The sequence below is a fragment of the Artemia sp. Qi Xiang Cuo genome, chromosome 12 (genome assembly GCF_049724085.1).
Source record: "Artemia sp. Qi Xiang Cuo chromosome 12, ASM4972408v1, whole genome shotgun sequence".
Taxonomy (NCBI): domain Eukaryota; kingdom Metazoa; phylum Arthropoda; class Branchiopoda; order Anostraca; family Artemiidae; genus Artemia; species Artemia sp. Qi Xiang Cuo.
Window position 1 is genome coordinate 24835378 of NC_142805.1, and position 14728 is coordinate 24850105.

The 14728-nt window shown below is 35.0% G+C and overlaps 1 protein-coding gene and 1 pseudogene across 2 annotated transcripts in view; both read right to left on the reverse strand.

Annotated features, from left to right (window-relative positions):
• Positions 1-14728, reverse strand: part of LOC148945912 (transmembrane protein 120 homolog) — a 545739-nt gene that overhangs the window by 255197 nt on the left and 275814 nt on the right. The gene's annotated exons all lie outside the window — the stretch shown is intronic.
• The window catches only part of LOC148945916 (protein spinster-like), a 116946-nt pseudogene that overhangs the window by 61857 nt on the left and 40361 nt on the right, over positions 1-14728 (reverse strand). Inside the window, exon 4 of the transcript XR_016142506.1 lies at positions 6672-6872. The product of XR_016142506.1 is annotated as a protein spinster-like (transcript). The remainder of the gene's footprint in view (positions 1-6671; positions 6873-14728) is intronic.

The following is a 14728-nucleotide window of genomic DNA, read 5'->3' on the forward strand; positions in this document are numbered from 1 at the left end:
TATGTTACTACGTACATGAGGGGGTTCTCCCCTTAGTCAGTACCACGCTCTTTACGTTAGAAGTTAAAAAAAATTTTGATTCACAAACCCCTGAATCACAAAGGCCGTTTAATTAGAATAGATAGCTCTTTTTAAAGCACTAAAAAAAAACTGTAGAGTAAAGAGCGAGGTATTGAATTGGGGGAGAACCCCCTCATATACGTAATAATCTCTGTTCGTTTTAAGTTCTAATAGTCCCTCTTACTCTCAGTTGAAAAAACTTGTTTTTTTTTTAATTTAATTTCTGATAATTTTTTAAATAATGGTTGGAAATCTGGCGCACCCTTCCTCGAAATTTCCCTTACCCCAAAAAAACATCCTCCACGGAAGGATTCTCCAGAGTAACCCCCTCCTCTAGCCCCCCTCCAGCAAAAAATCCTTCCTGAAAAAGTCTGTATACTTCTCAATAACCAATAAATAATGCTGGCAAGTCTGGCACCCCCTTCGTGGCAATTTCCCTTCCCCCATGAAAACGTCCTGCATGGACAGATCCTCCAAAATAACCCCCAACCCACCCACCCCCTCCCACTACCAGAAAAAACCCTCCTGAAAACTTATGTATACTTCCCAATAACCAACACTATATTTTAACATTGAGTAAAGTTCATAACTTTTAGCCCTCCCCCTGGGGACTTCGGGGGATTAAGTACTCCTAAAAGACATATTTATCATATTTTCGACCATGCTGAACAAAACGGCTATCTCAAAATTTTAATCTGGTGACATTGGGAAAAATATAAGCGTGGGAGGGGGCCTAGTTGCACTCCATTTTGTTTGGTAACTTAAAAAGGGCACTATAAATTTTAATTTCCGTTCCAATGAGCCCTCCCACGATATTTTAGGATCACTGGATCGATACGATCACCCCTGGAGGAGAAAAAAGCAAAAACAAATAAATACACACGCATCCGTGATCTTTCTTCTGGCAAAAAATGCAAAATTCCACATTTTTGCATATAGGAGCTTGAAACCTCTAAAGTAGGGCTCTCTGATACGCTGAATCTGATGGTGTGATTTTCATTGAGGTTCTATAACTTTTAGGGGGTCTTTTCTCCTTTTCTCTAAAATCAGCCAAATTTTCTCAGGCGCGTAACTTTTGATGGGTAGCACTAAACTTGATGAATGTTATATGTTTGAAATCAACATTGAAATCTGATTTTTTTGATGTATCTATTGGTATCAAAACCCGTTTTCTAGAGTTTCGGTTACCATTGAGCCGGGTCGCTCCTTACTTACAGTTCGTTACCACGAACTGTTTGATAGACTTTGTGCATTAGCTGAATCAATCATCAGTGGAATAAGCTATGTTTGGCAGATAGCAGTGAATGAGTTAACATTTTGACTGATATTTAACAGTTTGTATAATACGGATTTTGCTATTTAAAAATTGGATAAGATAGTAGCTGAGTCGGATGTCGAAGTGCGGTAGAAAAAAGTAGGTGGGGGCTGCCACAGAAAGTTAAATACTTTTCTTTGTTAACATAATTTTGCAGTAGGAAAGGAATAATGGTAGAGAATCAAGCCCAGACCTTGTTAGATATACTAGCAAAGATTAGCGAAACAAGCTTACATATAAAAAAAGATTGACCCAATAGCTCAACAGGTATCATCGATCAGCGCGAATCTGGGAATATTGTCTCAGCGAATGGACACATCATTGAATAAATTTATGCAGCAAAGCGATATAATTCAGTCTGCAGTCTGAATTGGCCAGCCTACGTAAAGAATTCGAGCTAACAAAATCAAAGTTACAGCAGCTTGAAGCTGATGGTAAGCGCTGTAACCTCATTTTTTACAACTTTGATCCAATTAGAAGAGGTTGGTCAATTTTTGATGATTTTATTTCTGCTTTCAACAGCATTATCCCAAACATACAAATGCGCCCTAATGATTTAAGAGATGCGTTTCGCCCAAAATCAAACCGCGATATTGCCCCTGTTTTAATAAAATTTGGTACTGTATCTGACAGACTTCGTATTGAAATCAAACGTTTATATACGTCAGCACAAATCATGAGTTAGCCCGCATTACACAAAACGAGAAATGTTGCCACGAAGCCAACTAAAAATAGAGATTGATAAAATGAAAAACGATGGTCAGTCAGACGTGAAGCTACGCGGTTTGAAATTGATTACTAGAAATAAATGCTGTCGTTATAACTTTGAAACAGGCAGAACTGAAGAATTAGAGAACCGTGAGACGAGGGAAAAAAAAGAAGTAATGGGCAACAGCAAGGAAGCAATTTAGAAATTGGAATGGCAAATAATGTAGCTAGAGAGAGAAGTGCTTCCCAAATGTTTCTGGAGAGCGCTAATTCGCAGATGTCGTTTAGCAGTGCGCATAGCGTTTTCGAAATAAAAATGATTTGACCCCATCCACCGCATGGCACAAAAAATCTATGCCGGCTGGTTCCAGTCAGGCCTCTAAAAGGTCGAATGCGGAAGTTATTAGCCCCAATAACCCGACATATCATAGTGGAAGGAACACTAGACCCTTTTTCTGCGACCGTATAAACTCATTTAGTAATGAAAGGCAAGATTTTGCGCCAAGAAATCTGGGATTTAATCAGAGAGAAAACATTGAAAAGGGAAACTGGAACGAGGAATTAGCGGGCCATGGTGATTTTTTTTTCTAATATTGTGCATTGGAACATTCAAGAATTTGCAAAAGATAAAATCCGTCTTTTATTGAGTTTAAGTAGTTGCAAGTGGGACTTGATGTCACTGGTGGAGACTTGGTTGGAAAGTCCTATATTTATAGAAGAATATGTATATTTTGGTGCCCACAGGAAAAAATCCAGAAATGGGAGAAAGTATGGAGGTTTTGATCTTCTATTATCAAAGACATTTTTTGTGGAGAGTAAAGTTTCAAAACTGAAAAGTGCGTCATGTAATCTAGTGTGGATTAGCGTTTGTTTTCAAAAGTAAATATTATTTTCTGTGCTATATATATTCCACTAGAGCCCAGTTCATTTTCGGAAGAGGATACTTGGTCAATTCTTGAGAGGGGAAAATGTGTGTTTTCAAAACTGTTCCCTGCCGATGGTTTTTGTTTTCTTGGGGATTTCGACACTTATGTTGGATCGACACGGGATATGCTCTGGTCTGTTCCTGACTGCACGGATGTACCAGTGGGAAGAAACTGGGATGATATTAATAGGCTTCTTCCGCAGAGGGTAAATAGGGATCACCTCCGCAGAAATAATAATTGGGGAAGAAAGTTTTTGGAATTTCGTAATAATGATAAGTTAGTAATTTTGAATGGGAGAACAGGAATGGATATGAGTAAGGGAAAATTTACTTGTTATAGTGGGAGGTCTCCAAGTGTGATTGATTTTATTATGGTGGATTTGTCTCTCTGGCCTTCATGTGTTGATTTTGAGATTCTGGCACTGGTGGGGTCTGATTATATGCCAATTAGGGCCAAGATGGAATTAAATTTAGAAAAAAAAGGTGGATACAAAAAGAAAAAGTAAGTAGGATGATGGGTAAGAGTAGGGCAGTAGAAAATAGGAGAGAAGAAGAGTCTAAAGAAATGAAGCTTCCGTTTAATGTGTCGAGAGAAAATGGAAGAAAATGAGCAAGAAAGGTCAGAGAGAAGCCTGAGATTAGCGGAAGATGGGGAAGTTGAAGGTTATATAGGCCTATTGAGTCAAGTAGTATATTCAGTAGTGAAGTGGGTTGCAACTGGGAGAGACAGGTCTGAGGGGAGTTTTTTTTTTACAGCGAGTGTCGAGCTGGGAAACATATATAGAACATTTTAATTATATTAGTAAAGGAATATGGAGGGAAGGAAGAATTTGATAAGTATTATGAGGAATATAAGATGGAGAGGAGAGAGTATAAAGGGTTTATAAAGGGGAAAAGAGGTCATTTGAATATGAGAGGATTAAAGAAATTAGTGAAGCATTTAGAGGTAGCGATAGTATAAAATTTCAGAAGTTAGTGAAAAGTTCGTTAGGATGTATGAATAAAAAAGGAGGATATCACCAGCTGAAACTTGGCCAGATTATTTAGAGGAAACGGAAAGGTAAGGGAATAATGGATTAGATAAAAATGTAGGTTCTTTTACAGAAGAAGATCAAGAGCTTTTTCAACCTGTAACCCAATATGAGCTATGGAAATCTCTAAAAAGGATGAGAGGTCGATCATTACCTGGAACAGATGGAATACCGACAATAAATTAGAAGTGAACACGGGTTTGGGCAATAACGATGATAGCGATTATTTTTTTCAAAATTGATAAAGGTCCTCCAATGGGCAGAATAATGGGTTAAGTCAATAGTGGTACCCCTTTAAAAAAAGAAAACCCAAAAGAACATGAAAATTTTAGGCTTATAACATTAGGGAACACATTAAGTCGGCTATTCTCTAAGATTTTGTGTCGAAGGCTAGATAAATGGTTGGAAAGAGGAAAAAGACTGGGGAAAGTTCAGGAAGGATTTAGCAAAAATTATAGTACAATAGACCAGGTATTTATTTTACATAGTTTAATTAAAAAACATACTAGGGAAAAAAGAGATGAGATTTTTGTAGCGTATCTAGACCTTAGAGGGGCATTTGATGGAGTTGATTTGTAACGATTATATAAAAGATGTATTTAGTAGTGAGGGTAGTTGTGAGGGTTGGTGGACGTATATCGAGGGTAGTACAAAGGAGGATAGGAGTGAAACAAGGATGCACTTTGTCTCCTAGGCTATTATCTCTATATGTTAATGATATACGTAGAGGAATATCTAAAGCAGAAAAAGGCACCAAGTGTCAAGTTGCTTACAGCTAATATGATTTTATTACTATTTGCAGATGACTTGGCACTACTGGTGGATGGTAAGGAAAATCTTCAAAAACTCCTAGACTTAGCTTCAGAGTATTTTAAGGGAAAGTTGTTAGCTTTGAATATAGATAAGTCGGTAGTTATGATGTTTAGGACTAGCGGTTAAATAGGGGGGGGGGGGCTAAGATCTAGCTATAGAGGGGAGGAAATAAAAATAGTTGATGAATTTAATTATTTAGGAATTAAGTTAATGGCTAAAGGGAAATGGAAGAGGCATATAGAGGATGTGGTAATTAAAGGGAATAGGCTAATGGTAATGTTCCATAGAAGTAGTATTAAAGAATTAGGCCTAAATGATATTAAGCTGCAGAAGAGAGTTTTTGAGGGAAGATTAACTTCACTAGTACATTATGGATCAGAATTGTAAGGGGTGTGAGAAAGAAATGGGGTTAGAAAGGATTCAGCTTAGGTACTTTAAGAGACTGTTAGGTCTAAATGATAAGTTTAATAGTCTAGTATTCAGAGGTGATTTAGGCCTCTTAGGAATAAGTTGAGTTTTGGGAAAGGATAACATCATTGCCTGAGGATAGATTAGTTAAGGTAGCATACAGAGATATGAAAATGATAATGAGAAATATTCATGGCAAAATCAAATCAAGAAAATACTGAATAGTTGTGGGATGTCAGGAACGTGGCATCAGGGGGTAGGCATAGCAGGAGAAGTAGGATCCGTGGCAAGAGAGGTAAAGATTGAACTGCAAGAGCAGGAGATCCAGTTATGGCAGGCTGGTTGGACCACGGCAACGTCTCTAGGTGCATACGTGCAGGTAAAGAAGGCACGGGGGAGGAATGTTATTTTAAAGTGGGACTCCAGGGGGAGGATATAAGGTGGGCTATTTCAATAAGGGGTAATTTTATGCCTATCGGTGAAAGAAGGAAGTATTTGGGGAGGTTTAGGTTGCGGAAGGGTCAATAGTTTTGCCCAATGTGCGGAGGAAATGATGAATTAGATCACTTTATGTGCAAATGTAAGGATTTGAGGGTAGAAACTTTTGGTATTGGAGTAAATGGAAAGGATTTGATGGTAGGAATTTTTAAAAGTAAGCGTAAAGTGGAAGTTAAGAATGTGGAGATGTACGCGTGTGTAGCTATGCAGCACAGAGAGAGATTTTTGGAGGAGGGACGATAGGTGGGACCAGAAAAGAATGTTGAATGTTATTTTATATGGTGTGATTGAAGCATTTTCTTTTTTCCTTTTTTGAAGCCATGATCCATGTAGCTTTAGAGCATTTAAATTAAATTGATCATGTCTGCGAGCTGCGACATGTTGACTACTTATGTTAGTTTTATGGTATTATGTGCCTTATAATGTTCGTTTTTTTGCAATTGTTGTGCCTTTTCATTGTTATTATTATATACCCTGTTATGTTTGTTAGTATAATTTGGTATTATTCTGTTTTATTTGTTGTTTTTTGTTTTTTTTTTTCCAGGGCCCAAAATGGCTTTTGTTGCAATAGACTATCTAACTATCTATCTATCCATCTATCTATACTCATTCTGATGGTTTGGTTTTCATTAAGATCTCTTGACTTTTCGGGGTTGTTTTCCCCCTTTTTTCAAAAATCAAGCAGATTTTCTCAGGCTCATAGCTTTTGATGGGTCATATTAAACTTGATGAAGATTTAGAATAAAAAGTCAATTCCTTTGATACATCTATTGCTTTCAAATTTTCATTTTTAGAGTATTGGTTACTATTGGGCTGAGTCGCTCATTATTTACAGTTCTTTACCATAAACGGTTTGATAATTATTCCAAACTACAAGCCAACTTCTTGAACAGAAAAAAAAGGTAAAACTTACTTCTTGGAGAGATATTTCAGATCTTATTTATATGAGGTATTTTTTAGACGACATCCTTCTGCAACTCCTCTTGGTGGGTCTAATATAACGAAAGCGAATAGAGCCGCCTCAATCCATCCAAGGAAAGGTGTTATGCGAAGACCCCACTCCCAGGCAGCACCAAACTGGAGGGGTAAAGCTCCAACAATGTATCCAAGGCCGCTAGAAAATGTGCAGTTATAGACAAGAGCCACTGCTAAAATCTATACAAGAGACAGCACTTTAAAAATATTTTGATGTTCTATTTAAAATTACCATAGTTCTGTCAAATACCATAAGGTTAAAAACTATTTAGACTATACGAAAATATGGTACTTGTACATTATACGGTACCCACGAAAGATGTCAAGTTTGGTTAATCCTAATGAAATAAAATAAAATAAGATGAATATATAATAGTTTAGAAACAAATTTGAACTATACATTTGCACATTAGGTGGGTTGGGGGTAAAGCATAGCAAATATTAAAAGCGTAACCTAACCTAAGTACATTTCCTCCCCCCCCCCCGTAAACTCCAAAAAACAACAGTTTAAATATTGTAAACGAAATTTTAAATCACACTTTGCCATCCATTTATCTAGCAAATACCCGTTTGTCTGGTTTCCTGTAGTAGTTTCTTGTACAGTATATAGAGGTGGGTGACATATAATGCGCAAGTACCGAAAATATTCCCTTATTATGCACGTTTAAATTATCAGTTATCATTTTGCTACTTACACGTAAATAGACTCTAATTCAAATGGAAGAGTATAGTTCAAAAATGTTAAGGTGGGCTGGAAACATAATATTTTTATTCCTTACCCCTAAAGATAATATAGACTTTCCCCCTTCCCCTTATTTCTACAACAATAACTGAAAGTAGTATTAGGATAACCTTGATATACATAGTATTTTTTGATTTAGTTTTCCTCCAAGTCATAGTTCGAAGTCCTCTTACACCACTCCCTTGCACCCCAACCTGTTCTATATATTTTTCACGCCTCCGATTCATCAAACCAAATTGTCAGCAGCTCTGAACTTTTGACGCTAATGAAGGGTGCTTGGTATTAATTAGCAATGGCTAGAAGAGTTTTACCAAGTCCAAGTGGACCGTAAAGCCGCGCTTCTTTTGATGGTGACATAATAAGCTTCAAGGTTTGTTCGAATGTTAAACAGTTTATTGAATAAGCTCCAGGAGCTCCCTTCTCCCATTTTCTAATCCACCAACATCACTCCATGTAACATTAGGTACTTCCAGAAGTGGCTCATGCAGTATACTAAGAGTAGACTTGCCCGTGGCATGCCTGAAATTTTCCATAGTAACTATCAAGGAATGAAGAACTTTGGCGTCAATAATATCATCTTCTAAATGGATTAAGTCCATTTTCTCCATAATCTTCCCCAAAAGCTGTGTCAGAACATAGGGCTGCCACATCTGCTCCAACATAACCAAGAGTTGCAGCTGCAATCTACTCCAACTGAAAGTAAAGCCAGCGTAATATTCTTAATGTGAATATGCCAGATTTCAACACGTCCAGTTGCATCTGGAATGCAAAAGTCGACTTCTCGATCAAAATCTCCAAACCATCTCAGAGCTGGAACGATCGGAATAAGTGTATTGCATGCAGCCATTATAATAACATTTGAGCGTTGTATCAAACCATATATCATTATCAATAACTGGGAGACGATAAGACATTCTACTTTTCCATGTGTCTTCTCTCTTTTAGCAGCAATCGAATCCTATTTGTCAATGAAACTGATAGCTGATGAATTTTTCTCAGCTTCTTTGAAGCCTTTCCTAAGATTAGAATCCAATTCTCCTGCCATCTTTTTGACACAATTTCAGGACCATTGAGCAAGTAAAAAAATGCACCAATCAAACAGTTCGTGGTAACTAACTGTAAGTAAGGAGCGACCCGGCTCAATGGTAACCGAAACTCTAGAAAACGGGTTTTTGATGCCAATAGATATATCAAAAGAATCAGATTTCAATGCTGATTTCAAATATATAATTTTCATCAAGTTTAGAGCTACCCATCAAAAGTTACGCGCCTGAGAAAATTTGGCTGATTTTCAAAAAAAGGGGGAAAGATCCCCTGAAAGTCATAGATCTTTAATAAAAATCACACCATCATATTCAGCGTATCAGAAAACCCTACTGTAGAAGTTTCAAGCTCCTATCTGCAAAAATGAGGAATTTTGCATTTTTTGTCAAAAGAAAGGTCACGGATGTGTGTTTATTTGTTTGTTTGTTTGTTTTTTTGTTTTGTTTTTTCTTTTATTTCCCCAGGGGTGATCGTATCGATCCAGTGGTCCTAGAATATTGTGAGAGGGCTCATTCGAACGTAAATTAAAAGTTCTAGTGCCCTTTTTAAGTGACTAAAAAAAATGGAGGGCAACTAGGCCCCCACCCACGCTTATTTTTTTACCAAAGTCACCCGATCAAAATTTTGAGATAGTCATTTTGTTCAGCATGGTCGAAAATATAATAAATATGTCTTTTAGGATGACTTAATCCCCCGAAGTACCCAGAGGGAGGGCTAAAAGATATGAACTTTACCCAATGTTAACATATAGTATTGGTTATTCGGAAGTATACAGAAGTTTACAGGAGTTTTTTTTTCTGGGAGTGGGAGGGAAGGGTAGGTCGGGGGTTATGTTGGAGGATCTGTTCATGAAGGAAGTTTTCATGGGGGAAGGGACATCTCCATGAAGGGGGCGCCGGACTTGCCAGCATTATTTATTGGTTATTGGGAAGTATACAACCATTTTCAGGAAGGATTTTTTCTGGAGGGGGGCTAGAGGAGGGAGTTACTCTGGAGAATATTTCCGTGGAGGATGTTTCTTTGGGGTAAGGGACATTTCTATGAAGGGGGCGCCGGATTTCCAAGCATTATTTAAAAAACGATCAGAAATTAAATAAAAAAAAAACAAGTTTTTTCAACTGAAATGTAAGAAGGAATATTAGAACTTAAAACGAACAGAAATTATAACGTATGTGAGGGGGTTCTACCCCAAGTCAATACCTCGCTCTTTAAGCTACAGTTTTTTTTTTTAGTTCTTTAAAAATAGCTATATATTCTAATTAACCGGCATTTTTGATTCAGTGTTTTTTTAATAAAATTTTTTTTTAAATTTTAACGTAAAGAGCTTTGTTTTGAATAAGGGGAGAACCCCCTCATATACTTAATAACATATAATTAATAAAAAAAAACAATAAAAAAACAAGCGATACGTCTCAATAGTAATCGAAACTTTGAAAAACGGAATTTTGATGTCAATAAATGTATCAAAAGAATGTGTTTATAATGCTGATTCTAAATATATAAATTTTATTAAGTTTAGTATTACTCATCAAAGGCAACAAGCCTGAGGAAATTTACTCGATTTTTTAAAGAGGGGGAAACATCCCCTACAAGTGGAAGAATTTTAATGAAAATCACAACGTCAGATTCAGCGTATCAGAAAACCCTATTACATAGGTTTCAAGCTCATATCTGCAAAAATCTGCAACTTTGAATTTTTGCCAGAAGAAAAATATACGAATATAGAAGTTAGTTACGTAAGTTAATTTGTAAAGACATTCATTTAGCAAAAGAAAAGTAAAATTTTTATGCAAATAAAAGCTGCATTAACTAAAAAACGATCAGAAATTAAATAAAAAAAACAAGTTTTTTAAACTGAAAGTAAGGAGCGACATTAAAACTTAAAACGAACAGAAATTATTCCGTACATGAAAGGGGCTGTCCCCTCCTCAACGCCTCGCTCTTTATTCCGTATATGAAAGGGGCTGTCCCCTCCTCAACGCCTCGCTCTTTACGCTAAAGTTTTTTATTGTTTTAAAAAAAAATTGTGAGACAGTCAAACTTTAGCGTAAAGAGCGAGGCGTTGAGGAGGGGACAGCCCCTTTCATATACGGAATAAAGAGCGAGGCGTTGAGGAGGGGACAGCCCCTTTCATGTACGGAATAATTTCTGTTCGTTTTAAGTTTTAATGTCGCTCCTTACTTTCAGTTTAAAAAACTTGTTTTTTTTATTTAATTTCAGTAGGAACAGCTCTGGTTTTTAAATTTTTGTCCCAATCTGGTGGACCGTCAAGAAGAATCCCTAGTGGTGGTTTAATTCGGTTCGTTTACGGTTTGTTTCATTTGACATCGAATCATCCCAAGTTACTTTCAAAACTGTCTATTTCTATTCGTTCCAATGGTTGATTAAAAAAAAGAAATTTCCGAAAAAGAAGTTTTTTAAATAAAAGTAAATGCCATATTAAACTTAAGATCGGAAGAAATAGAAATCTACAATATCTCAAACTCCAAAACGACCAGAAGTTACTATTAAAGAATAAATGAAACCCAAAACGAACAGAAACTATATAAACAATCATGTAAAAAAGAAATACAACAGGTATTAATATAAATGAAAAGATAATTCTTAAAATGATTAAAGCTTAAATTGAGCATGTAACTTAAGCTTAAAATGAACAAAAAATATATCGCTATTGAAGTATAAATGAAACCCAAAACGAACAGAAATTAAATAAACAATCATAGTAAACAAACATACTATAGGTACTATATAAATGAAATAATAAATTTTAATACTTAAATTGAATATGCAAATCAAGCTTAGAACGAACAAAAATCACTACAAACAAGAGTTTGGGTTTTGCCTCCTTCTCTCGCTGTAAAACTCTTACCCTACTGCGTCATTGGCGCTTTAATGAAAACTATAAGTGTCTTGAACAGTCTTGGAAAGTACAAAATAAAATTGAACTGAATGTTTGATATATAATACTATTAATTGTTGAAAGATCATCAGTTCAAGATTTTATTTCACTGTAATTTTATTTTCAATTTCAATGCTGTAATAACTGGAAAAAGAAAACATTTGTAATATAAGTTGTTTCAAGTGAAGCACCAATGACGCAGTAGGCTTTAGCCGCTTACAGTTAGGGAAGGGGGCAGTATCCAAACTCTTTTTCGTAGTGAAGCTATATTTGCCTTGAACAGTCTTGGAAGGAACTAATAACATTAAACTGAATATTTGATATATAATTATATTAATTTTCGAAATCGCATCAGTTCAAAATTTAATTTTACTGCAATTTTTATGTTTATTCTCAATGTCGTAATAAATACAAGAGATAATATTTGTAATATAATTCGTTTTCAGTAAAGCGCCAATGATATGGTAGGTTTTAGACTTTTACAGTGAGAGAAGCAGGCAAAACCAAACTCTTGTGTGTAGTGATTTACCTAAATCACTACAAAAAAAAAAAAACTGGCCCCGGGCTCTGAGGGTTTGTGCTGACCCCGGAGTTTTTGTTATTTGATGTTTGAACTATTTCTCAAAAAAATGGCTATCTTAACATTTGTATCGGGTGGGTTAGGGTAGCATTAAACTTGATGAATCTTATACATTTGGAATCAGCATAATAAGCTTATTCTTTTGATGTATCTACTGATGTTGAAACTCCGTTTTTTAGGGTTTCAGTTACTATTGAGCCGAGCCGCTCCTTACTTGCAGCTCGTTACCACGAACCGTTTGAAAAATACAAAATTCCAAATTTTCAAACAGTTTGTGATAATGAACTGTAAGTAAGGAGTGACCCGGCTAAATAGTAACCAAAACTCTAAAAAACGTAATTTTGATACCAATCGATACATCAAAAGAATTTAATTTTTATGCTGATTTTAAATTTATAAATTTCATCAAGTTTAAGCGTGCCTATCAAAAGTTACGAGCCTGAATAAATTTGCCTTATTTTGGAAAAAAGGGATAAACACCCCCTAAAAGTCTTAGAATCTTAATGAAAATTACACCATCAGATTCAACGTATCAGAGAATTTTACTGTAGAGGTTTCAAGCTCCTAGCTGCAAAAATGTGGAATTTTATATTTTTTGCCAGAAGAAAGATGCGTGTTTATTTGTTAGTTGTTTTTTGTATGTTTTCCCTGGGTTGATCGTATCAACCCAGTGGTCCTAGAATGTCGTGAGAGGGCTCATTTCAACGGGAATTAAAAGTTCTAGTGTACTGTTTAAGCGACCCAAGAAATTGGAGGGCAACTAGGCCCCCTCCAATGCTAATTTTTTCTCAAAGTCACTGGATCAAAATATTGAGATAATCATTTTGTTCAACATAGTCGAAAAATCTAATAACTATGTCTCTGAGGACGACTTAATCCCCCACAGTTTCTGGGGGAAGGGGTGCAAGTTATGAACTTTGCCTGTTGTTTACATATAGTATTGGTTATTGGGAAGTATATAGCTGTTTTCAGAGGGGACTTTTTCTGGTGGGGGAGGGGGTCAGGGGTTACGTGGTAGGATCTTTTCATGGTGGAATTTTTCATGGGGGAAGAGAATTTCAATGAATGGGGTGCTGGACTTTCTAGCATAATTTAAAAAATAATCAGAAATTAAAAAAAAACAAGTTTTTTCGAATGAAAGACAGGAGCAACATTAAACCGTCAAACGAAAAGAAATTATTACGTATTACGTAATTATAAATTATAAATTATTACGTATTACGTAATTATAAATTATAAATTATTACGTATTACGTAATTATAAATTATAAATTATTACGTATTACGTAATTATAAATTATAAATTATTACGTATTACGTAATTATAAATTATAAATTATTACGTATTACGTAATTATAAATTATAAATTATTACGTATTACGTAATTATAAATTATAAATTATTACGTATTACGTAATTATAAATTATAAATTATTACGTATTACGTAATTATAAATTATAAATTATTACGTATTACGTAATTATAAATTATAAATTATTACGTATTACGTAATTATAAATTATAAATTATTACGTATTACGTAATTATAAATTATAAATTATTACGTATTACGTAATTATAAATTATAAATTATTACGTATTACGTAATTATAAATTATAAATTATTACGTATACGAGGAAGTTCATCTCTTCCTCAATACCTCGCTCTTTACGCTCTTTAGATTAAGCGTATCAGGGAACCCTACTGTAGAAGTTTCAAGCTCCTATTTGCAAAAAAGGGGAATTTTGTATTTTGTGTCAGAAGAAAGATCACGGATTCGTATTTATTTGTTTTTTTTGGTTTATTTTCCCAGGGGGGCTTACGTGGGAGGATTTTACCATGGAGGAATTTTTCATGGGGGAAATAACTTCCATTATGGGGGATATAATCCCAGCATTATTTAAAACAAAATCAGAAATTAAACAAAAAAACAAGTTTATTTAACTGAAAGTAAGGAGCTGCATTAAAACTTAAAACAAACAGAAATTTTTACGTATATGAGGGCTTTCACCCCCTCCTCAATACCTCGCTCTTTACGCAAAAGTATTTTTAGTAATTTCAAAAGAGCTATTTATTGCAATTAAACGGCTTTTGTGATCCAGGTGTCATTCTTAAAGAATTGGAACAAAATTCGAGCTTTGGCGTAAAGAGCGAGGTATTGACGAGAGGGGTGAAACCCCTCACACATGTAACAATGTCTGTTCGGTTTAAGTTTTAATGTACTTACTTTCAGTTGAAAAAACTTGTTTTTTTAAACAAGCCAGAATATAATTTGTACTTTACTGAAAAAAATCTTTTAAATGTTTTCACTTTTATAATAAATATCAGCATATGCATATTAAACTGACAATGCACATTTTTTCAGTCGATTCATTTGATTTTTTTTTCAGTAAAGTAAAAAATTATATTCTGGCTTTTAGAAAGCATAGGGATTTAAAACCCTACTCATATTAATTTCTGCTCGTTTTAAGTTTGACTCTATTATTTACTTTGATTTCTGTTTGTTTTGGGTTTCATTTATTTATTTATACAAATTCGTGGTAGTTGTATGCTTGGTAGATTATTTGATTGTATTTTTGTTCATTTTTGGTTTAGTGGAGTTTCTACTTTCTTTTTTTTTAAACTGATTTTGTGGAAAAAGTTTTTTTTAATTAATTTCTGTTCGTTTTATATTGAGCCTCTTCTAAAAATAAACAACCATCCCTTCCATAAAAACCTTAAGTACCT